At 35.8% G+C, this 24,270-nt stretch overlaps 1 protein-coding gene across 7 annotated transcripts in view; it reads right to left on the bottom strand.

Annotated features, from left to right (window-relative positions):
• MAP2 (microtubule associated protein 2) overlaps positions 1 to 24,270 on the bottom strand; it is a 285,457-nt gene that overhangs the window by 205,995 nt on the left and 55,192 nt on the right. For all 7 annotated transcript variants that reach the window (XM_065930672.1, XM_065930678.1, XM_065930677.1 and 4 more), the window contains exon 2: positions 9,475 to 9,524. The gene's annotated coding sequence lies outside the window, so the exon portion shown is untranslated. The remainder of the gene's footprint in view (positions 1 to 9,474; positions 9,525 to 24,270) is intronic.

Raw genomic sequence — 24,270 nt, forward strand, 5'->3', positions numbered from 1 at the left:
TCTTTGGATTAAACATAGTATCTTCACCACTTCTATGTCATGCTTAGATCAGAGATATTTTTACCAGTTCATTATTTATCTGATAAAGACAACACTGATATTATTCTTGATACCTAGCTCTTTATCTCACCATTTTGATACTGTCATAAATGATGTCCCATTCAGCTAGTCAAACTGTACCATTTTCTTGGATGAAGGAGTCCTTAATAAGGTGCTCCACGTGGAAGTATACCACTTTAAGGGTGGGAAGATGATGAGGGTGGGGGAAGGATGAACTGTACCCAAGGAAGAGAACAAAAGCCACAGATAAGTGCCTGATAGCCAAAGAAAAAAAAAATGAAACTGCCCAGATGATGACTCTGTCTTTTAATGATCTAGACTTTGGGGAATCAGGTTGTTTCTGACAGTTTCATAGTTCCCTGGAAATTCATCAATGATGGTACTTCTAAGCCATGTGTTGCCACCAGTACTCTGATAGTAAAACCTTTGCATATGTGAAGCAAGCCCACATGAGAAGATACAATTCTAATGCACCAGAGCAGTTATTACTAAATCAAGTATTGAGAATATACTTATAGTTCATTTGAGACCTCGGTTCTATGGATGCTTTGGAAGTATTAAAAATGGTTCCTTTGGTCTCCAGTAGCTTGTCGTCAAGTTAAGGGGAGGGAAAAATGAATGCATATAAATAGCAGCTAATACATGGCAATGCAATCAAATACTAAGTACAAATATAACTTTCTAGAGAGATTCAGAAAAGATGTACTTCATTGTGATTCACGGGACCTTATAAGAAAAGGAAGTTCAGCTGGGTTTCAAGGTAAACAATTTAAATACATACACGTGAGAGCTAGAAAAAGCTACTTTTATGTATATCTATTTTTTTAAACTATGAGCAGGAATCTAATCCATCATGAGATTTTTTTTCTTGCTCTTTTTGTGCACAAAGAATAATTACACAGAGAAATATTATATTTACGTAAAGGTAAAGAGCTTTTATATTTTCTAAACACAAAGTTAAAACAAACTAAGCACCGTGTGTGTGTGTGTGTGTGTTCAGTCGCTTTAGTCTTATTCAATTCTTTGCGACCCCATGGACTGTAGCCTGCCAGCCTCTTCTATCCCACTGGATTTTCCTGGCAAGAATACTGGAATGGGTTGCCATTTCCTCCTCCGGGGGATCTTCCCAAGGGATCAAACCCGCATCTCCTTCTCGTCTCCTGCACTGCAGGCAGATTCTTTACCACTGAGCACCTTAGTAGTAACCAACAAGAAAGTTTATGAAAACTGCCCAGACATAGGAAAATCAGAAAACTAACAAATTCCTAATTTCTAAAAACTCAGAACATTAACAAATTTCTAACTTCTAAAAAATCAAAAAATTAATAAAATTAAGCCCCTATAATATAAAAGAAAGACAAAAGAAAAAGAGCAATTCCAGGTATGGCAGATGAGTAGAATTATGTTTGACAGAGTGAAATAATAGTTATTTATGTAACTCCTCAGTGAGGTGGGCGGGGGGTATATTTATAGTTGATGGATGATTACTTAAGCACCGTAAGATGTTTTAGAGTAACTTCAGTCATTATTAAGTAACATGGATTTTTTTTTTTTAATGTTAGGAAATACCTGTAGGAAATAGAAGAAAAGCTGATGACATTCCACTGGAACATCCATATGACATCCTAGCCTGAATATATAAGTACAATTTCTTGAACACATTTCACCTAGCCTTCATGGCTTGTACATGCCTCAAATGTACTACTGATAGAAGAGATTTACATCTTCATTTCCACATAGTTAAGAGAGAGAACTCCAAAAAGCAATTATTTTTATTATGTGATATTAATGCCAGATGGCCTGTTAGATCTCTGAGTCCCTAAAAGAGATGAAATTTGAAAGTCTTGGGGACTATAAAGTTGCCAACCAAATTAAACATCTTACTCAGTGACCTACTTTTTCCATATTCCAAACTTACCTAAAATTCTTAAACAATGAAAAAAACTTAGAAATAAAAAGAACAAATCACAATTAGAGAAGGGAATTCTTATGTTACTTTCCCTAATGATTTCAGAAATGAGGTCCCCCCTTCCCTCCACGGATGCATACACGTTTTCTATCCCTTTTGTCTAATTTAGTCTCCTTTATGGAACTGGTAATTCTTTATGGCTGCCTAAGGACCCCTTAAAGATGCCAGTATAGGTTTGTTTTTTTTTAAGTGGACTAATTCATTCTAAAACTTTCTTCTTGTACCTAGAGAGCTACTTCTGGCAAGGCACTAACATGTGACAATAAATTTAAGGACAAGGCTGAAAAAGCTTTTCCACTCTCTGTGTAAAACATTTTCAGGCAAAAGATATCATGTTCACTCTCATTTATCATTCTGAATGTGAATATCTTATAAATAAAGCCACTACTGAATACTATACACACACATATAACATAAGCAAGTAATTACATTTGGGTAAATATGTAGTTTTCTACTTATTTTTATCCCCCCAGAAGACTGTTCTATATTTTTAAGAACTATTAAAATTACATTTCACAGAGGAATTTTTTTTTCCCCTGGTAGCTCAGCAGCAAAGAATCTGCCTGCAATGCAGGAGATGAGGGTCCAATCTCTGGGTCAGGAGGATCCCCTGGAGAAGGAAATGGCAACCCACTTCAGTATTCTTGCCTGGGAAATCCCACACAGAGGAGCCTGACAGGCTACAATCCATGGGGTTGCAAAAGAGTCGGACATGACTTAGCTTCTAAAAACAACACCAAAAAAAAAAGCATTTCAGAGGAATAGTCTATTATAAAAATTGTGTCTGATTTAGTGATTTTTCATAAAATGAAGATGATAGTACTTAAAGTTTCAAATATCTATTTATGTTCTAAAAGTTAGCTTTCTCTATATTTGAATTATAAACTTTATTCAACAAATATACAACTTTTACTGGAAGACAGACAGAAGAGAGGGAAAAGGAGAGAAAAAGAGAGAGAAGGTATACAAGTATAGACACAGATGTATGTGTATAATATAGTAAGTTTTTTTTTATTCAGCTCTTCAAACCTATTTTAAATAAATTTAAATAGTAGAAAGAAAAGTAAACAAAGTCTCTAAAGCAACATAGGTTGATGGTCACAAGATATTGAATAATATGGAGTGAAACCAAATCCACTTTGGTTTACTAGCACAAAATGATTTTCCAACTAGCATTTTTACATTGCTATAATAACTAGAAAGAATGAGCTCAGAAAAGGCAGACAATTTTATCTGCTTTAATAGGAATGGCCTATAAAGTATGCCCCAAAGCAAAGCCCTTGTGCTGTTCATTGGCAAAACCGTCCAACATGAGCATGCATATCCATGTATCTATCTAATGTATATGTATTATCCCTTTTTCTATTATATGTATATCCCTTTTTCTGCTATGATGATTTTTCTATCCTTGGATGAATAACTGATGATATTTAGTAAGTCTCATGTAGACTTATAGAAGTTGAGGAACAAGAAAGCATATCCGTTTTTAAAAATATAAAGTTCTTACTTTGCAATAAGTAGGCCATAAAAGAAATAAAAGATTTCTAAATGAACGGACTCCTTCTTACAAATGTACTTCTTATGTTTTTAAATTCTCCAAACTGCCTTAATAAGATAGGCCCAAATAAAGCCATGATATTCTTTAAAGAAATAAATGGTCTGCAAAAAGATCAGCTGTACCATTTTTTGGAATGGCATTCATTCAGATGAATTCAGGAAAAGAATAAAAATGATCGGGCCCATGACTTAAATCCATAGGATTGATTTCCTAAGTATGAGGTTTGTATGAAAACATGTCCAAGGGGTTGTCTCTTGTAGCCATTTGATACTACATACATTTAGCTAAGACAAAAAGAATCAGCTAGAATATATTTTTTCTCATGTGGGAAAAACGTATCTGTTATTTGTTATTTAAGATATTTCCAGTGGGTTGTGTTTTCCTATTGTCCTCTGGGGCCTCAATAAACCTATTTCCTCAGTATGTTAAGACTGTCAAAAAATTAAAGAACAATTCTGGAAAAATATATTCCTGAGGTATTTCACTGGCTCACATGAGGAGATTGAGAGGTTGACAGCAAGTTTACCTCTCATCCCCACCCCCCTTCTCCCCACCCGCCCCTAACCCTAACCTAACCATTCCAAATCATGTCATGAAGCTTATTTGTTGATTGTCATGTTTGTAACAGGAAAGGATTACTTTTAATAAAAAAGGAGAAAATAAGTACTTATGATGCTTCAGATTTCAGAAAGCTGCACAAAAGAAAGCAAATTCTCCAATGACTAACTGGCCTTTCCAGTCTATTAGCTTTGTATCTCTCCTTAAAATGGTAAAGAAATAATTAGACATTCTACAAATCTTTCCAGAATCTCAAATTCACTTTATCACGTATCAATATAATAACTAGAATTCCAAACGTGTTTTCATCCATAAGTATATCATTTTCAATGTAGGAATAAAGTAGAAAGACAAAGCAATCACCCTTCTCATACCTTTACTTTTTCAAATTCCCCAAATTGAACCAAGTAATTATTTCTGCTTCAAATGTCTTTTGTGTGATATGTTTAAAGTCCTTTGCTTTTTTGCTCAACTCTCTTCTATCACCAAGGGAAAGAATACAGTAGGTAATAATTATTATAACATACATACACACATATAAATATATATGGGTTTCCCTGGTGGCTCAGTGGTAAGGAATCCACCTGCCAATGATGGAGATGCCAGTTCTGTCTCTGGGTCGGGAAGACCCCCTGGAGAAGGAAATGGCAACCCACTTCAGTATTCTTGCCTGGGAATCCCATGGAGAGAGGAGCTTGGTAGGCTACAGTCCACAGGGTTGCAAAAGAGTCGGACACAACTTGGCAACTAAATAACAGACATACACACACATGTATTTCGCTTACAAATATGTAATAAAATTGTTTTTGCTTCTATACTTTACAATTCATTCAATAAGCATTTTCAGGGTGTCCACTCCTACGAGGCCCTACCAGGACAGAAGGCACGGAGAGAGGAACCCCAGATTCTGAGTTGCTAGGGAAGATAAGACATATCTGGAAATATTCAGAACATATAACATAAAGAACCAAGGGTGAATGCTATAAGAGCCCTGTGAACCATCATGAGGCGAGTTAGAAGATAAACAGAACTTCTTGAGGTGGTAACTGAACATTGACTATGTAGATGGTCAAAGGCTTGTTTGCTTGACTCTGGAAAGCAAACCACTGCAGCTTACTAGTAAGACATTAATGGTATCCTGAAAATAATAGCATTTTATACACTGTTTTTTTAAGTGAAAGTCTGTTTAATGTTAAAATATGCTGCTTAGTTTGTTAACAGTATCTTTAATAAAAGAAACAACACCACTCAGTAGAGCATAGAAGAGTTACTTTCTAATCAGATTAAAAATAAAATATTTATATCCTGGCCTCTTCTATTTTATATTTTATTTTATGACAGTAATTTAAAGATCTTCATTGGTTTTATTCCATCTTGGGAAAAATACCAGAAGGATTACTCATGTAAAAACTATGAAAAGAAAAGAACTTTGATAGAGAATTTAAAAATGACTTGAAATCTACCCTATTTAAGGTCCATAAGTATGCATTATCTTATTTAATCCTTAAATGAAGTATAAGTTATTTTTATTCTAGCTTTAACGATAAAATAATAAAGTCAGACAACTTTTCTACAAGGCATAAGAATTCAAGTCAGAGGGATAAACTAGAATAAGAAGAGAGATCCAGTTCTGGGCAGAAACAATGAGATACTGAAAATAATCTGAATGCTCAACAATGAGTAAATGGTAAAAAACAATTATGGAATAGGATGAAATATTACACAGTCATTAAAACTGCATTTTCAAGAAACCAGAAGTAACAGGATACAAAGTTTAACTTCAATTTTGTGAAAATAAACAAGTCAAAATCTGAACTTTACTCTGATTCTTTTTTGTAATAACTTGAAATTTAATTTTTTTCAATCTAAACTCAGTAATACTATATTTCATAGAATCTAAGATACAACCCACTGTAAGACACACTTTATTTGCCACCTAGAAAGGAAAAAAAATTGCCTATTTAGCTATGGTAGTTTTTGATTTTACATAGTTTAATGTAAAAATGTGTATCTTAGAGTTGATGAAATACTTCATGGACATTTAAAAATTTTTATTGAGGTATAATTGACATACATTATATTAGTTTCAGGTGTACAACATGATTTGATATTTGCATATATTGTGAAATGTTCACCACAGTAAGTCTAGTTAACATTCATCACCATATACAGTTACACAATTTCTTTGTGTGTAAGAATTTTTAAGCTCTAGTCTTCTAGCAACTTTCAAATGTGCAATATAGTATTATTAACAGTAGTGTCCATGTTGTACATTTCATCCTACAAATTATCTTATAACTGGGAGACTGTAAATTTTGACACTCTTCTAATCTCCTTTATCCATTCATCCATTGATGGACATTTAGGCTGTTTCCATATCTTGGCTATTGTAAATAAGGTCACAATGAACATGAGTGTGCATATTTTTTTTTCCAATTAGTGTTTTCACTTTCCTCAGATAAATAGTCAGAAATGGAATTGCTAGATGATATGACAGCTCTATTTTTAAATTTCTGAGGCACCTCTATGCTGTTTTCCATAGTGGCTGCACCAATTTACATTCCCACCAACAGTGCACAAGAACTCCCTTTTCTCCACCTCCTCTCCAACAGTTATTTCTTGTCTTTTTGATAATAACCATTTTAGCAAGTATGAAGTTATATTTCACTGTGGTTTTGATTTGCATTTCCCTGATGATTAGTGACATTGAGCATCTTTTCATACACCTACTGGTCATCTGTATGTCTGCTTTAGAAAAATGTCTGTCATATCCTCTTCCTAGTCTTAAATCAGAGTGTTTGTTTTTTGCTATCGAGTTACATGTGTTTCACATATATTTTGGATATTTGCACTTCACAAGACATATGATTTGCAAACATTTTCTCCCATCCAGGAGGTTGCCTTTTGATTGTTCATGGTATCCTTTACCGTGCAGAAGTGTACGCACAGTTCTGATATTCCATTTTAAATATAGCTATCTATAACTTGGAGCTTCCCTGATAGCTCAGTTGGTAAAGAATCTGTTTGCTTTTATCTAGCAATACTAGTCATTTTACTCAGTTAATATTTTTATAGAAAAAGAAGCTTTTCTATGAGGGAAACCACTTTTATCCTGAAGCAAAAGAACCTAGCTCTAGTTAAGAAAAGAATAGTAATTTTCATTATATATCATATTTTGTGTTGAGAATCTGGTTATTTCTGGTGAACTGATGTATCTAGCTGCTTTTCCAAAACATAATCTAGATAATTAATTACCAAATTTAATTTAAATATCTCTTCATTCTCAGCTGGAAAGAGAAACAATACAATATGTTCAACTGGGAAGACTTTGTAATATGAAAGATTTAAATATGTTTCCATTTCTATGAACACTGTATATTTTAATCAATATATTTATTTTGGAGTATGTAAGTCATCCTGATTTTTCGCAGTTAGACCAAACACATTTAAATTATGTTCTCACTCCCACAAAAGAAATTCTTCATATAGAAAATGAATACAGGATTAGATTAAAAAAAGGCTTTGTGTATTACTCTTATAGTCATTTACTTTTCTATTTAACAAAATTTTTTTATTTCTTTTCCTTTTACATGTTTCTTTTCAGTTTTTTGTTCCTTTCTGAAGAGTAGCCAAAATGAAATGAGATTTCAAGTTGTGATGTTGACCATACCAACCACAAACAAAAATCCAAAAGGAAGACGACAAAATACAATTTACTTTTAATTAAAATTTAAAAACAACATTTCATATTCAACCTTGTGCATTGAAAATATTCCTGATTAAAAGATTTCTACTTTGCAAAAATCTCATTCTAGCTGTTATTTCTACTGGCAGATGGGTAGAAGCTAGCAGGGAAAGAGGAGTAGCAAAAAGTCCAAAAAGTCTTACAAGAATTCCATGTTTAAATGTGTGCAAGTTTACAGAGAATATGCTTAGGAGTGAATATGAAAGGAAACCAGCCTAAATGTCCTCAATAAATTCAACTCCAAATTATATGAACACAAAATAAAACAAATGTAGGTTATAAATTTAACTCTCACTTTTAAAGACATATCCCTTTTTCTCCTTATTAAGTTGCCAATTATCAGTAGGCATGATTCCAACATATCTTATTTGCTACAGTCTATCAAGATTTCAAGGATAAGAAAACACAGTTTGTACATGAAAAGGAAAAATAATAATAGTTTGTGTGTGTGCACATGTGCATGCACATGCATGTGAGACAGATGTGTTGAGGGTGGATGAATGAGGTCAAAATTGAGGTCAGAAAAAGTAACATATTTACTGTGTGCCTGCTATGTGTTGGGTGCTAAGTCACGTCAGTCGTGCCCTGTGAGACCCTATGGACTGTAGCCCACCAGGCTCCTCTGTCCCTGGGATTCTCTAGGAAAGAATACTGGAGTGGAATGCCATGCCCTCCTCCAGGGGATCTTCCTAACCCAGGGACTGAACCCAAGTCTCTTAGGTCTCTTGCATTGGCAGGAGGGTTCTTTACTACTAGAGCCATCCAGACACTGAAATTTGAGGCTAAATACCCGATTAATATAAGCACAAAGGAAAAGCCAATGTTTTTCTTTTTGTTAAATTAATAACCAAAAACCTATACAAAAAGTTTAGCAACACCTGGCATTTTGCTCTTTTATTAGCAACAAAGCAGTTATTTTATTCAGAGTTTAGTTTTGTTTTTTTTTTTTAAACTATGAATACATGGTCTAGAGAAGAAAGGAGAAGGAAATAAATGAGATTCTAAGCCTATTGATGTCAGTGCCCTCTAAGGCTCTGTTATTATTCTAAACTCCATTAAGCTAGTTTTGAGTCTCCCCTAAAACCAATTAACAAGGAAACAGAGCAAAAGAATGGCATCTTAAAACTCTGCTAATTAACTGAAATATGCAATTAATGAGCAATTTTTCAGCTCTACCATGCTTAGGAAATGTGGCTACCCAACTGTGGGCTTCAAAAGTATTTCCCTGCAAACTCAGAAAGCTAACCATTCTTTAAAACACTAGCCAGCATTACAAAGAAGTCATACCTATGATATGTTTATTAAATGAATGACTTAAAATTGGATCTTTTTCTTTAATCAAAATTCTGCAAGTAAGGCAGGTAAAAGAAATGAAACTTGATAATCAAAGAAATATTAACGAAGAAAACAAACATTGTTCAGGAAAACATGTCTGCAAATCTGAAATGTATCCAGTTCTCACCAAGTTACAACTTTCTTACCACACCTGCAAAAGTACTCTGATTTCAATGCTACAAAAGCTCATCAAAGCCTCTATTTTATTTCACAGTTTATTCAGAATTAATATATAAACACATCACCAACCTTAATTTCAGCCAGCAGTCATAAGACAGGTTGGATCAGATCAATAAAATCTGAAAGATAAACAGAATAACATCATAAATTAAATCAATTGAATGATTTAGCCTTTTACTTTAGTAAAAAGGAAGATGAAGTTACTTGAATCCTCCCACATAAAATTTACTGGCTGACAATACATCCACATCCATTTATAAGGGCATTACGTAGTTATGAAACTTTAAACTGATATATCTTCTAGATTTTACTTAAAAACATGTATTAGATGTGCAAATTATATACTATTCTATTTTCAGCAGTTTCTATTTAAAACAGAACAATGCTTATGCTTATATTCTAAAACATCAACCATAAATATTTTTTAAACAAATTCTGTACTGAAAATACTACCACTTATCTTGAAAGATGTTTAATTAAAAATAATAAAACTGATGCATTCAATCCTTAATCTAACTTAACATCCACAGACAGTTTGCAGATTAAAAGTACAGGATCAACAATCTGTTTGACTGTCGCAGACCACGGGGTCGCAAAGAGTCAGACACAACTGAGCAACTGAACAACTCAACCATCTGTTAAAAGGCAAAAGGCAAATAAGATGATTCCAATGGCAACCTAGCAATCTTCTCATTATTTTCTTGCACCTAAACCTTGCCACCAAATCATGCTGAGAAGTGTGTTGTCAAGTGGAAGGAACGAGAAAGTAAACCAAGGACAAAAGCAAACCCAACTTCTGTTTCAAAAGTCAGCCTATATTTTGAACATTTAGTAGAGAAAATGACTTTACAATGACAGAGTGGGAATCTTGGCTTGCTGCAGGGAGCATCCATGGATAAATCTCCAATTAAAAAAAATAATCGTTAGGTTCTAGAAGTGTGTTTGTGATTAACTGGTTAGAAGTTGGAATATGTTCCACGTGGTATTGTTAGAAATGGTTCATTATGAGACTCAGAGGTTTAGTCCAAAAGATAATTAACCTAAAATCATTATTATTTAATGAAAAGAATAGTCTAAAGTAATACTCATATATTCAAGATAATATGTTAATTAGCTTGACTGTAGTAATCACTTCACTATGCATATGTATATTAAATCATGCTGTAAACCTTTAATATACACAATTTCATTTAAAAATATAAAAGAAATACTAGTAAAAATGATTGAAAAGGAATTCTTTTTTAAAAAACTTGTTATTTTATATTGGGGTATAGCCAATTAACAATGTTGTGATAGTTTTAGGTGAACAGTGAAGGAACTCAGCTTTGCTCAGTTCAATTCAGTCATTCAGTTGTACCTGCCTCTTTGTAACCCCATGGACTGCAGCACTCCAGGCTTTTCTGTCCATCATCAACTCCCGGAGCTTGCTCAAATTAATGTCCATCGAGTCGGTAATGCCATTCAGCCATCTCATCCTCTGTCGTAACTTCTCCTCCTGCCTTCAATCTTTCCCACATCAGGGTCTTTTCAAATGAGTCAGCTCTACACATCAGGTGGCCAAAGTATTGGAGCTTCAGCTTCAGCATCAGTCCTTCCAATGAATATTCAGGACTGATTTCCTTTAGGATTGACTGGTTTGAGCTCCTTGCTGTCCAAGGGACTATCAAGAGTCTTCTCCAACACCACAGTTCAAAAGCATCAATTCTTCAGCACTCAGCTTTCCATCCCATTCAATAATGCCATAGCTTTTTAAGTTCAGTTTTTGACAGTGTTTGTGATATAAAGGCAAACACTAACATTGCATTAAAACCAATGCGGAATAAGATATGAGAATGAGTGTCCAATCTGGCTCTTAGGTTTGAGGGCTGGTCAGTACCCAACAAGCACACATATTCCATTATTAAGTAACTGTGAGTTTCTAAGTATAAAATACAAAGTTTTTTTTTTCTTTCAATTTATATGCATTATTTTTTCAAAAGGTGACTAAGTTAATACCTAAATACTTTTCATGCTAATTAAACAAAACTGTGAGGTATTTCTTTCAGCCTAGGGGTGCCATGAAAAAATTACCAAGATACTCAGAACGTCATAAACTGAGAAAGTCTAGGACACTCTCTGTTAAGTATAGTATTGTGTTTTATTTCAATTTTGCTCCACAAATTTAAAGAAAAGAAAAATCAGGAGAGATTTTATTTTCCTTTTTTTTTTTTTTTTTTTTAGAAAAAACTAGGAGAGAGAGAGATATAAAAGGAGAGGGAGAAATTATTTTCTTAAAATAAGAGAAAAAAATACTAGGAGCCTGGGAAGGACAGTGGTTCAATACACTGCACATATGTGACTGTGTGTCCATGGGCATGTACGTGTGCATGTTCATGTGCACTTCTGGACATGCAAGAGCTAGCTAAAATAGTACACATGAACACCAGGGGGTGAAAGACAAAGAACTAGGCGTGGCCTGCGGTACAAGCATACATGTTAACCACAGGGACCGTATGTCACTATTCCTTAAGAAAAAGTGGTTCCCCTAGTTGCTTGGAGTCAAGTAATAACTGCATAGAACCACATGTTAATTTATGGGCAGTTTTAAGTCTCAACTTACCATTTGATCACAACTGCTTCTTGCTAAGAGTTTTTGGGCATACTAAATTGATATCCTGATATCTTTAGACTCAAATAGATTGGATTTTATCTGTTCTGCATAAGCTTTCAAATATGTGTGTGCATGCTCAGTTACTCAGTCATGCCTGACTCTTTGTGACCCTTTGGACCGTAGCCCACCGGGCTCCTCTGTCTATAGGATTCTCCAGACAAGAATACTGGGGTGGGTTGCCATTTCCTCCTCCAGAAGATCTTCCCAACCCAGGGATAGAACCCAGGTCTCCTGCATTGCAGGCAGATTCTTTACCAGCTGAGCCACCAGGGAAGCCCATCCTGTCAAAGTAAAAACTAAATGAGACTTGTAGAATTTTTCAAAAGTCAGGCTTTATAATTCACGAACCTGGCTGCTTTATATGATCCATAGTGGCCACCTGATGGAAAGAGCTGACTCACTGGAAAAGACCCTGATGCCAGGAAAGACCGAAGGCAGGGGTGGAAGGGGATGACAAGGACAAGATGGTTGAATGGCATCACTGACTCAATGGACAAGAGTTTGAGCAAAGTCCAGGAGCTAGTGATGGACAGGGAAGCCAGGCGTGCTGCAGTCCATGGGCTCACAGAGTCAGTCACGATTGAGTTACTGAACAACAACAGCAAATGTGACTAGGAGGATATTCTGACCTACCCCCATCACTGTCCCATCAACCCATCCCCATCTCCAAAAATTTTTTATTTTCTTTTTAGTGTAGCATATGTGACACACGAACTCTGTTTAAGATATCAGTACTATTTCAATTATGTGAACTTTGTATTTGAACCCACTGGCTTAGCACAGAGAAGAATGTCAATAAGTGGTTGTTAAATGAATGAAAGTGCTTAGTGTCACACTTTTTCTGATGCAGCTGTCAAATTTAAAGAAATGGTTGAAAATTGCCCTTTTAGCAGAGATAAGGAAAAAAAATCCCATCCATGATCTACCTGATTTGCATCGAAAATGTGGAATATAAAAGTTCTGAGGGAGAAGAGGTGTTCCTTTCTGACCTGGTGAACTCACACTGTCTAGGGAATTTTGTTTGCTTGTTTGCTTTTCTTATCTTAAGGGCAGCACATCCATTTGCAGTGCCTGGAGCAGCTGCTTTGTAAAAAATTCTCTGAACCTTTTATTTCCCCACTCAACCCAGTTATCAAGCAAATAGGCACAGAATAGTGAAGATTTATGTTGCCCTAAGGCTCAATCCTCACTGTGAACATCTGCCATTTCACACACAGAGGTCAAGACTTTTTGTGTAGTATTTTGCTAAACAATGCCCTCAGCATAACTCAAATGAAATTCTTTTCAATAGGATTCAGCATCTGCTTTTAGGCAGCTTAACTTATCAGCATATTGAAAGCGCCACTTCTTCATCCTCTGAGTCTCTTTCTCCACACCAAAAAGGCAGGGAACATGTCAGAAAATAATCTTGAGAATTAATTGCTAAATCTTTCTTTCCCCTCTTTATGCAATGAGAAATAATCTTACATCGGTCTATTATACATCACTTTGTGATGATCAGGTTGAATTATAAACTCAATACCAGGCAGCAGTATTCCTGTTTACATCTCACAAAGAATAAAAATGGAAACTAATAGACAAATTTTTGCTATTAGATTAACAAAGGTCAACTCTCAATTGAAAAACCTTTCACATTTTCTGTACTTCTCCCTTCTTAAAGTTACACAAGACTCTCAATGAAAAGCAATTATAACTGCCTGAGTCATAGAAAAGTTACTGCTTGAGCTTCACTTGACATACAAATGTAGAGAATACTAGAGTGTGCAAATTAAAATTAGAAATCGATTATATTTTTAAAAATATATTTAAGTGCTTATTATTTAATAGTAAGTACAATCCTTATATTTTAAAATACAGAACAGTTTTAAAAATAGTATTGCTTACTATTTCAAAGATCAAAAGCTCTTTGCCATCTAAAAGCTTAGTTAGAATCTAGTGGGATAGAGGTAGTTACGAAAAATCAGAAGACAAAAGGCAATGATACAAAGCAGAATATACCTTTTGTCACTAAGAAATATCATCAAAGAGCTATGGGACACTGCAGAACAAAGGAGGAGAAAAATGAAATCCTATTATATAAGGATAAGGATTCAGAGGTGCATTTGAGTTGAGCCTTGAAGGAGGCAAAGGATTGTGATAGGTGGAGACAGAATGGAAATGAGACCAACTCAGACAAGGACTCAGACAAAGGACTTAGTAGTAAAAAGTAATGAAAAAAGCAAAGACCAAGGGGTATCTGGAGCCCCACCTAGCTGGAGTAAAATAGATAAGAAGAGCAACAATTGGGTCAATGTCTAGGTTGGGTTTGTATAGGTAGAAACGATCTTGAATGACAATCTGAGGTGAATAAAGAATTAAATAAATTTAATTTTGCCCACTTGAAGAAGGAAATGTTAACCCACTCCAGTATTCTTGCCTGGAGAATTCCGAGGAGCACAAAGAGTTGGACACGACTGATTGACTATCACTCACTCACTCAATTCTGTCCACTAAAGTGAACCACTGAAGGTTTACTATTCAAGAATGACATGATTAAAATATTTAAGTGATACCACTGTGTAGACTGGATCAGAGATAAGGAGATATTAAAGAGCAGACCATTTAGGTATCTTCTTCAGAAGTCCAAGTGGTGGGTAATGAAGTGTCAGTTTGCATAGAGACAGTATTGATGCAAAGAAGGAAGAAGGCTCCAACTACTGCAGATGCAAGCATCTTAGACTGCTCAGGCTATACAACAAAATACCATACGCTGAGTGACTTAAACAATAGAAATATATTTCTCAAAACTCTGGAGGCTGGAAGTCCGAGATCAAGATGCCAGTTCAACCAGGTTTGGGTAAGAGGCTTATAGCTAGCTACCCTCTCATTCTCTTCTCCCATAGTCATTGTCATATTAGGGAGCCACCTCTGTGACCTTATTTAACATTAACAGACAAGAATACTGGAGTAAGTTCCCATTGCCTCCTCCAGCAGACCACATTTTGTCAGAACTCTGCACTACGACCTGTCCGTCTTGGGTGGCCCTGCATGGCATGGCTCACAGTTTCATTGAGTTACACAAGCCCCTTTGCCATGCAAGGCTGTGATCCAAGAAGGGGAATATTCTGAAAACCTTATTCCTAAATACAGTCACATTGATGGCTTAGGACTTCAACGCATGAATTTTGAGTTCAGTCCAGGGTAGTGTGTATAAGTAGTGTGTAATAACCTATGGGGCTTAGGAACTGGTTGGCTATGAAAAGGCATGTGACAGAGAAAAAGAGCCAAGAGAATTCTGAGGGTTAGAGACAAACAGACCCCCATAAAGATGTTGTTCTTAGAAACAGGGAAGGCTAAAGGCAGATGAGACTGCTGAGCAAGAGGAGAGGGTGATAGGTTTTAGTTTTTACACACACTGTGAGTTTCTGGCAGATAATGCATCAGACAACTAACTTACTCATAAAGGGTAGATTTTATGTGATGTGCAAAAGAGTGAACTCTTACCTAACACTGAAAGAAAACAAAAAGGAATGAACATTGTGGAGATAATAACTGGGCTAAAATACATCAATATCGGGTCAGAAATGTATGTTCCAAATTATAGAATTAGGTTGTCTAGCCAGGCCACATTATTGTATATTTAATCACGCTTTTCCTGGATAGACAGGTATAACATTAATAGAGCACCGGCTGTATGGAAGCCCATATTATTTACAATGAATGCCACATCCTGTCTGCTCAGGCTGTGGGCTGCTCTGGGTCAGCGACCTAGCAAATCCACATTTGTATCTCAGGCACTTAGAGTGGTGTATGGCACAAAGTCGGGGAGCTGTAAGTGCAGAATGAGTCACTCCCGGAAAAAAGAGGCTGAGTCATGGGCACTCCAACTAATTTCACCTCTAGACTTTGTATTGTTCACATAAAATGACACCGTTGGAAGAGAGGCACTAGCTATGGTGCCTAATGGAATGTTCTGAACACATAAGCTGACACGTTCCCTGTAGCTGCTGTGACGATGCTTGGAAGTAGAGATTAAGGGTAAAGAGGACCAGTTCCACGCTGGGATTTTGTATCTACCCATCTACTGTCACAACACGGAGGGGGAGAAAGGTAACAAAGCAACTCAGCAACTAGAAGTATTAATAGCTAGCCATTTAAGTTGCAGGAGTTTTAAATGCTCAATTATGCAGTCTGTTTTATGAAAACTACAGTACTATCTCTAACACAAAAATAATAATAGGAGACAATCCTTGTTAAATATAACCCAGACATTGTACAAACTATATCACAAACATTATTAATTTAATCCTCACAAGAACAAATAAAGCAGACATCATTATTTCCAAGAGGAAACTAGGCTTATAAAGATTAAATCCATAGTACCTATGGATTGAGCTTTCACAGGTGGCTCAGTGGTAACGAGTCCATCTGCCAATGCAGTCCATAGGGTCACAAAAGAGTCAGATACAACTTAGCAACTAAACAACAATACCACCTATGGATTAAGATTGCTAATTAACTAATATTATAGAAATATCATTTACTAAGGCAAAAATGACAACTTTAGTCAGAGATTAGGTGAAATATACACATATCTGGTATATGGCCTGTGTATATTTACATATGCTTTTTTCACCTTTTGCTTTTAAGTTTACACACTCATGTGAAAGTCACTCAGTCATGTCCAACTCTTTGTGACCCCATAGACTAGCAGACCCCATAGACCCCAGGCTTCTCTGTCCATGGAATTCTCCAGGCAAGAATACTAGAGTGGGTAGCCTATTCCTTCTCCAGGGGATTGTCCCAAACCAGGGATCGAACCCAGGTCTCCAGCATTGCAGGGGGATTCTTTACACTCCTGAGTCACCAGGGAAGCCCTTAGACACTCATGTGTCTGTGCAATTCCTTACAGAATTCTGGCATAATCAAATTCAGGCAGAAACAATAAAGGTAATGCTTTGAAAACACTGTAAGAAAACAAATGACAAAATTTTGAAATGGAAAGACCCCAGACTCCTGTAGTTCTAAGTATTTTTAGTGGGACAAAAGTTTTGGAAGATGCAGCATTTATTAAGAAACCTTTTGCTGCCTATGTACAATTGAATCTCTTTGCTATACATGTGAAAGTAGCACAAAATTATAAATCAATTATATTCCAATATAAAACAAAATTAAGCTAAAATGAATTCCAAACTCAGAAAAAAAAAATATAAACTTTCTGCTGACACTACCTCAAAGGTCTACAGCAAAAGGGTCTAATATATTTTTATCCCAGATCCTTCCATTTTTTTTTCTTCCTTGTAATATTTGTGTTTGGATGTTAGGCATATAAATGGTTTAAGAAGTTGATCTATTCAAGGCTCATGATGAAAAACACCAGTAAAAAGTATGGTTTATTGAGAGCCAAAATGCATCTGAATAATGCTATGTTTATTATAATAATGAGATAGTACATGAGTGAAAATGGAATCGACAAAAGCCAATAAGTTTATTTTCTGCAAGAAAACCTATCTGCTAGGTCAGATCATTAGTCTTTAAAATCTAAGGTTTCCTTTGAAATGGTTTTATAGTAAAGTGAATGCACTATCAACTATTTGTTCAAAATCTTTAATGGAGCACCTTTAGATTAATACTTGGATTTACAGCTGAGATTTGAAAAGACGTGAAATACGTGTGAGTACCCATTGAGCAGGAGGTATGTATGCTAAGTCTAACATCAGGATGCTTTTTTCAAAGATTAATCCCACAATCCAGATTTTTTTCCTAATTCAGAAAGTACACATTCTCCTAAGATTATCGAAAAGTCATTTTGTCATCTCAGTAAAACCTGAATTTCAAAGGAATGAACAACTATAAGGCAATCCTTAAACAATGAAATAAATCTGTTCCCCAAAGCTCTAATTTCCTGAAAACCCTAGTACATGCACTAAGAAGCCAAATTGGAGCATTCCACACATTTCTGGACCCACTTCTCTGAATCAAAAGCTTTCTCCAGGGTGAACCCAGGTATATTTAACTCCTGTAGATGTTGTTGTTATAAATAATTTCCAGCATAATTTAATTTAATAAAAGATGTCAAACCCTCAAAAAGAGGTATAAATGGGTTGACTTCAGAATTATTTATTATACAGAAAATTTTCATCAATTTTAATATTTTTGTTGTATTACATGCTATATATAAGGGACCAAAAATGAGGTCAGAATTTATATATTACAACTGAAAATCCTATTTCTGGAACAAATACAGCTACAACAAAAGTTAGGATTTCCTATAAGTCTAAAAACATTCCTGTAAAAAACATCTGCTGTTACCACATGTAAAATGTTAAGTAGTTTTTCAGACTCTGTCATCCCTCAACTGTCCTAATTAAGGGTTAGAGCTTCAAATTTTCTCCAACATAAAGTAGACCAAAAAGCAGTCCAGTAGAATAAAAATAGCTTAAATTAACTGCACATCTTTTCCCTACTCTTCATATACAGGTAGTCGTAGACTTATAATCTGTTAACCATTTATTTAAAACTATATGGAAAATATTACAAATGGTAGTTAAATTCCTAATCCAGTCTACTTAATCCTTACTCTAACTGAAGTAGTACTGCATAGCTAATTTGAATGTTTTATGGTCTGACTGTGATCCAAGACACAGCTTCATTATTTTATTGTCAAGAATGTGTTCCCAAGCAAATGGAATACACTAGGGAATTAGTTATACACTCTACTAACCAATGACTTTTGATTTTTAAAAAAACTTTTATTTTGTATTTTCAAGTAACAATGTTGTAGTTTCAGGTGAATAGCAATGGAATACAACCACACATATACATGTATCCATTCTCCCCCAAACTCCCCTCCTATCCAGGATAACTAATGATTTTTGAATAACTGCTTCATGGCAGGCACTCTTCTAAGGACTGGAAAATAATGATAGGCAATAAGTTATGGAAAGTTTTCTGTCCTTTTAGAGGTTGATTCCTCCAGTGAATATAAACACATAAGAGAAAGATGACCTTTATGAGGAAAATAAAGCAGGGTAGGGGGTGAGTGAATGAATTGTGGTGGGAGCTTTCTCCATCCCATTTCAGAAGCAAGAAAGGGGTAGAAGCAAAAATGCCATTTATCACAGCAAGAAAGCTAGACCTTCACCTGATGCTTTTTCAGATGAAAATGTTTCAACAGGCAGATGCCTGACCTACAACTGTCCTTAAGTTGAAAAGTATAAATATAACAAATACATTTGAATTCTGAAAGTGCACAAAAAGTACAATTTGGGAACTAGTGTGGGTTTTACTAATAGTGTTGGTACAACACAAAAACAAACATCTTGTATGTAAAGGACATTCGTTTTTCCACATATACAGCTTTGCTTAATCCTGTGTTGACCTAGATTCAGTTCACTCTGACTCATTATCAAATATGACACCTGCTTCCCAATGAAAGGTAATCTCTAGTAATGGGTTATTTTCAATTGCTAGCTTGCCAAAGTGCCGAATGTCATGCAAGAAAGTAAACAATCCAGAGACCAAACGAAACAAATAACCTAATGGTTGATCTCCTCATGCAATGAAATGCTTCCAAATAATACCATGTGCTTCATTTCTAAACTTTTAACATAATCAAAAAAAAAAAAGTTACAGAAGGTGGAATCTGTAACCCATCCATAAAGAATTGATAAACTCTTCTTGCTTGGGCCAGGGACAAAATCGTTTATAATACACCACTGATTGATAAAATTCCTCTCGGCAGACACATCTTCAACCAGTTAACGGAGAGGGAAATAAGCTTTGACAGCAGTCGGGCAACACCGAAACGCGGCCCCTGTGAGTCACATGAACGCAGCCGGCACAGCCTGCACGGCGGGTCACCTTGTCACTTCTGAGAGCGCTCGGTGCTTGATGGACCCAGCCCACAGCAGAGTGAGTGGACACACTCCTCGGCGCTAGAGAAAGCCAACGGGCCCTTCCCGCCTGGAAGGAGGAACCCAATTATCAACGTGTGTTGTGTGTGTCGGCTTGCAGTCATGCTGCACAATTGCTATTGTGTTCCCATCTGCCAGTTCCAGTGAGCTATGGAAACCCAGCCAGAAGATTTAAGTTCTTTCACACACAATTTTTTTAACTATTGCTAATAGTCGACAAAGGATGTTTAAATAATTGAGGAGGCATTATTTTCCAGCCAGTCCCAAATCAAGAAAGTCATGCTGCTAAAGGAAGAGTAAAAACACAGAATAAGTATGTACCGATTTGCAGTAATTCACTCCCAAGCAAACTTACTGAGAAAGATAAGATTCAGTGTAATGAGGCATCAAAGAAACGACCTTGATTTCCTGGTACTGAAATGAAAAACACCGGCCACATGTCAGTAAACGCTTACTGTTGTAAGAAGGCAGCCTGTGCTTCCTACTGCACTCAGAGCAAGTCCATTTACTGATTTAACAGTCAACACAAATGGGAAACATAAGAGTGAAAACTTTTTTTTCCCCGCAAACACAAATGAATTTTTCTTTATAATATCTTCAGATGGATTAGAGTGTCTAAGGGTTTTTACTTGTACTTTTGAAAATGAAAATGAAGCTTGAGAAGATTAAAGGAATGTCCTGAGGTCATCTAAATTGTCAGCAACATGATGAGGTCCAGCACCAAGTTCCCTGATGGGATGATAACCTGGGTAAAGCTAAAGGAGCTGGCAGAAAACACCACATAATCAATCTTCCGGAAGGGCTTTGAGTTCTCTCTGGAAATCTGTCCCAGCTGTCACCCACCTTTCCAGGCTCCATGCATTGTATTTAATCTTCCCCATGACGAAAGGATGGTTAAAAGTAAATTGTGTGTGCTCTCTGAAGGCAAAGCACACTGATGTGACTTAGAAATTTTGCAAATGCTTACTATAAAGTCTGGCATTGCCAGAGGGCAAATTGAGAGGCGAATTATGACATTTTGGCCCCAACTTTCAAAATGCATTTTTTCCTATATATAAACAGGAACCATAATAGGTAGACTGTACCATCAAAATATAGTAATTTCAAAAACAATTGTTTTTCAACAAAGGGTAAATGTGCCATTGAATCTTGGTACCAGTACTAGTTAAAAAATCAACATTAAAACACAGTACACTTTTCAATACTAGGATTTTTTTTTCTTCTTTTAGATTTACCTCACTTTTCTGTATTTGTAAGTTTTTTTTAATAAAAATGAACATGTGTTATGTCTAGCAATAAAAATATAAGCAAAAATACTTTCAATTAAGGTACTTATAAATTATTTTTCCAAAATATTTTATAAAATATTTTCCTCTGCTGTTACAGTATAAAAGTCCTGCAATAAGAAAAACAGTCTAAGAATAACAGATCATGCTTAGTCATTAGTGTGACTTTTAGATTAGATTTTTAAGTCTGAAGGATACCTTCATGACTTTATTTCTAAATGCATTGCTTTGTTAACATGCAACTTTGTTCTTCTGGTTCTAAGTTCTAAAATAAGGATACTAAAATCCACTCCTACTTAATTGACAGAGTAAGTATAGAAATAACAAGATAACAATCACAATAATAAGACAGTTACACCCAGTTTCAGGTGGTCATATTTCCTAAAAAATGGCTATGGTTCTAAAAAAGTAGATAGTTTCATTTTAATCAGATTACTATCATTTATTACTATGATTTATTACATACTATACTTACTATATTACTATGGTAAGTATAGTATATTATTATACTATATAGTATATTAATATACTATTACTTACTATACTTACTATATGATTTCTATGATTTATTAGTATTCAAATTTTATTACTGTAAATACGTTTTAATCTTCTCAGTTCAGTTCAGTCACTCATTCGTGTCTGACTCTTTGTGACCCCATGTGCTGCAGAATGCCAGGCTTCCCTGTCCATCATCAACTCCTGGAGCTTACTCAAACTCATGTCCATCGAGTCGGTGATGCCATCTAACCATCTCATCCTCTGTCATCCCTTTCTCATCTCGCCTTCGATCATTACCAGCATCAGGTTCTTTTCCAGTGAGTCAGTTCTTCACATCAGATGGTCAAAGTATCAGAGCTTCAGCTTCGGCTTCAGCTTCAGCATCAGTCCTTCCAATGAATATCCAGGACTGATTTCCTTTAGGATTAACTGGTTTAATCTCCTTGCAGTCCAAGGGGCTCTCAAGGGTCTTCTCCAACACCACAATTCAAAAGCACCAATTCATCAGCACTCAGCTTTCTTTATAGTCCAACTTTCACATACATACATGACCACTGGAAAAACCAGAGCTTTGAGTAGATGGACCTTTGTTGGTCAAGTAATATCTCTGCTTTTTAATATGCTGCTGTATAGGTTGGTCATAACTTTTTTTCCAAGTAGGAAGCGTCTTTTAATTTCATGACTTTGGTGACCATCTCCAGTGATTTTGCTACTGCTAAGTCACTTCAGTCGTGTCCGACTCTGTGCAACCCCATCCCTGGGATTCTCCAGGCAAGAACACTGGAGTGGGTTGCCATTTCCTTCTCCAACGCATAAAAGTGAAAAGTGAAAAAAAAAAAAAGAAGTGAAAAGTGAAAGTGAAGTCACTCAGTCATGTCCGACTCTTTGAGACCCCATGGACAGCAGCCTACCAGGCTCCTCCGTCCACGGGATTTTCCAGGCAAGAGTACTGGAGTGGGGTGCCATTGCCTTCTCCGGCAGTGATTTTAGAGCCCCCCAAAATAAAGTTTGTCACTGTTTCAATTGTTTCCCCATCTATTTGCCATGAAGTGATGGGACCAGATGCCATGATCTTAGTTTTCTGAATGTTGAGTTTTAAGCCAACTTTTCCACTCTCCTCTTTCACTTCCATCAAGAGCCTCTTCAGTTCCTCTTTGCTTTCTACCATAGAGTGGTGTCATCTGCGTATCTGAGATTACTGATATTTCTCCTGGCAATCTCGATTCCAGTGTGTGCTTCATCCAACCTGGCAATTTGCATGATGTACTCTGCATATAAGTTAAATAAGCAGGGTGACAATATACATTTGGGTGACAATGTACAATATACATATATTTGCCTTGACGTACTCCTTTCCCAATTTGGAACCAATCTGTTGTTCCATATCCTGTTCTAACTGTTGCTTCTTGACCTGCATATAGATTTCTCAGGAGGCAGGTTAGGTGATCTGGTATTTCCACCTCTTGAAGAATTTTCCACAGTTTGTTGTGATCCACACAGTGAAAGGCTTTGGCGTAGTCAATAAAGCAGAAGCAGATGCTTTAGAAGCAAACACAAATTCAAGACAGTTCTCCCAGGCTATGTGCTTGAATCCCACAACTGGCTTAGAAGTTAGTGCTTAAGGATGTCTGAGTCTCAGTTTCCTCATTTTTAGAATGGTGGTAACTACCTATTTCCCAGAGTACTTTGAGGATTAAATGAGATAATGTGTGTTCAGAGCTAATCAGAATGTTTGGCATATCACAGAGGCTCCATAAATAAATGTCCTTCATTCCATAGTATGCTTGTGCAAGTTGGCTTATATCTTGTGACTGATACTTACCCTCACTAGTAATACACTGCCACATATGTCAAATTACAAAGAGTCGACCTAGTTTTTCATAAGGTTGATTCTGATAGGCTAAATGTAGTAACACTGAAGTCAATTAAGCTGACATCAGATTTCTGATGATGACATTAATGATTTTATTTAATATAAAGTTTAAGGAACCATGATTACTATCTTTTCTTTTTATCAACATAAACTTACACATTCACTTATGCAAATATTCCATGTGCAGTGTTGGATGCTACATGCTCTACGAGACACAAGGCATGCAAAGCACCCCACCTTCATGCAGTCACAATTTAGTAAGAGCTAAAGCACATGATCAATAGAACTACAAATATAGATGGGGTATCAACAGTGATTCTACTCCTGTCTTTGAGATTTTGGTCAAATCACTTAACATAGGGAAACATAGCAATAGGAAGAGGAAGAGTGAGAACACAAGTCAGTGAGAACAAGAGTAAGTTCAAGACTAATGTAACAATTTCATCAGAACATCACAATCCTTTCATCCATGTACCAGCAGAACTTCCAAATATTTTTATTTTAAACTCACTTAAGATTTTTCCTATTTATACATGAAATATAATGTTGACTAGGGTAAATACTGATATCGAATCTTATAATTAACTTCAAGTAATATGTTTTGACTGATACATAAAGCAGGGTCATGATTGGCCAGTACCTGTCAATGGACTATAACAAAAG

The sequence above is a fragment of the Muntiacus reevesi genome, chromosome 3, assembly GCF_963930625.1.
Source record: "Muntiacus reevesi chromosome 3, mMunRee1.1, whole genome shotgun sequence".
Lineage (NCBI taxonomy): Eukaryota > Metazoa > Chordata > Mammalia > Artiodactyla > Cervidae > Muntiacus > Muntiacus reevesi.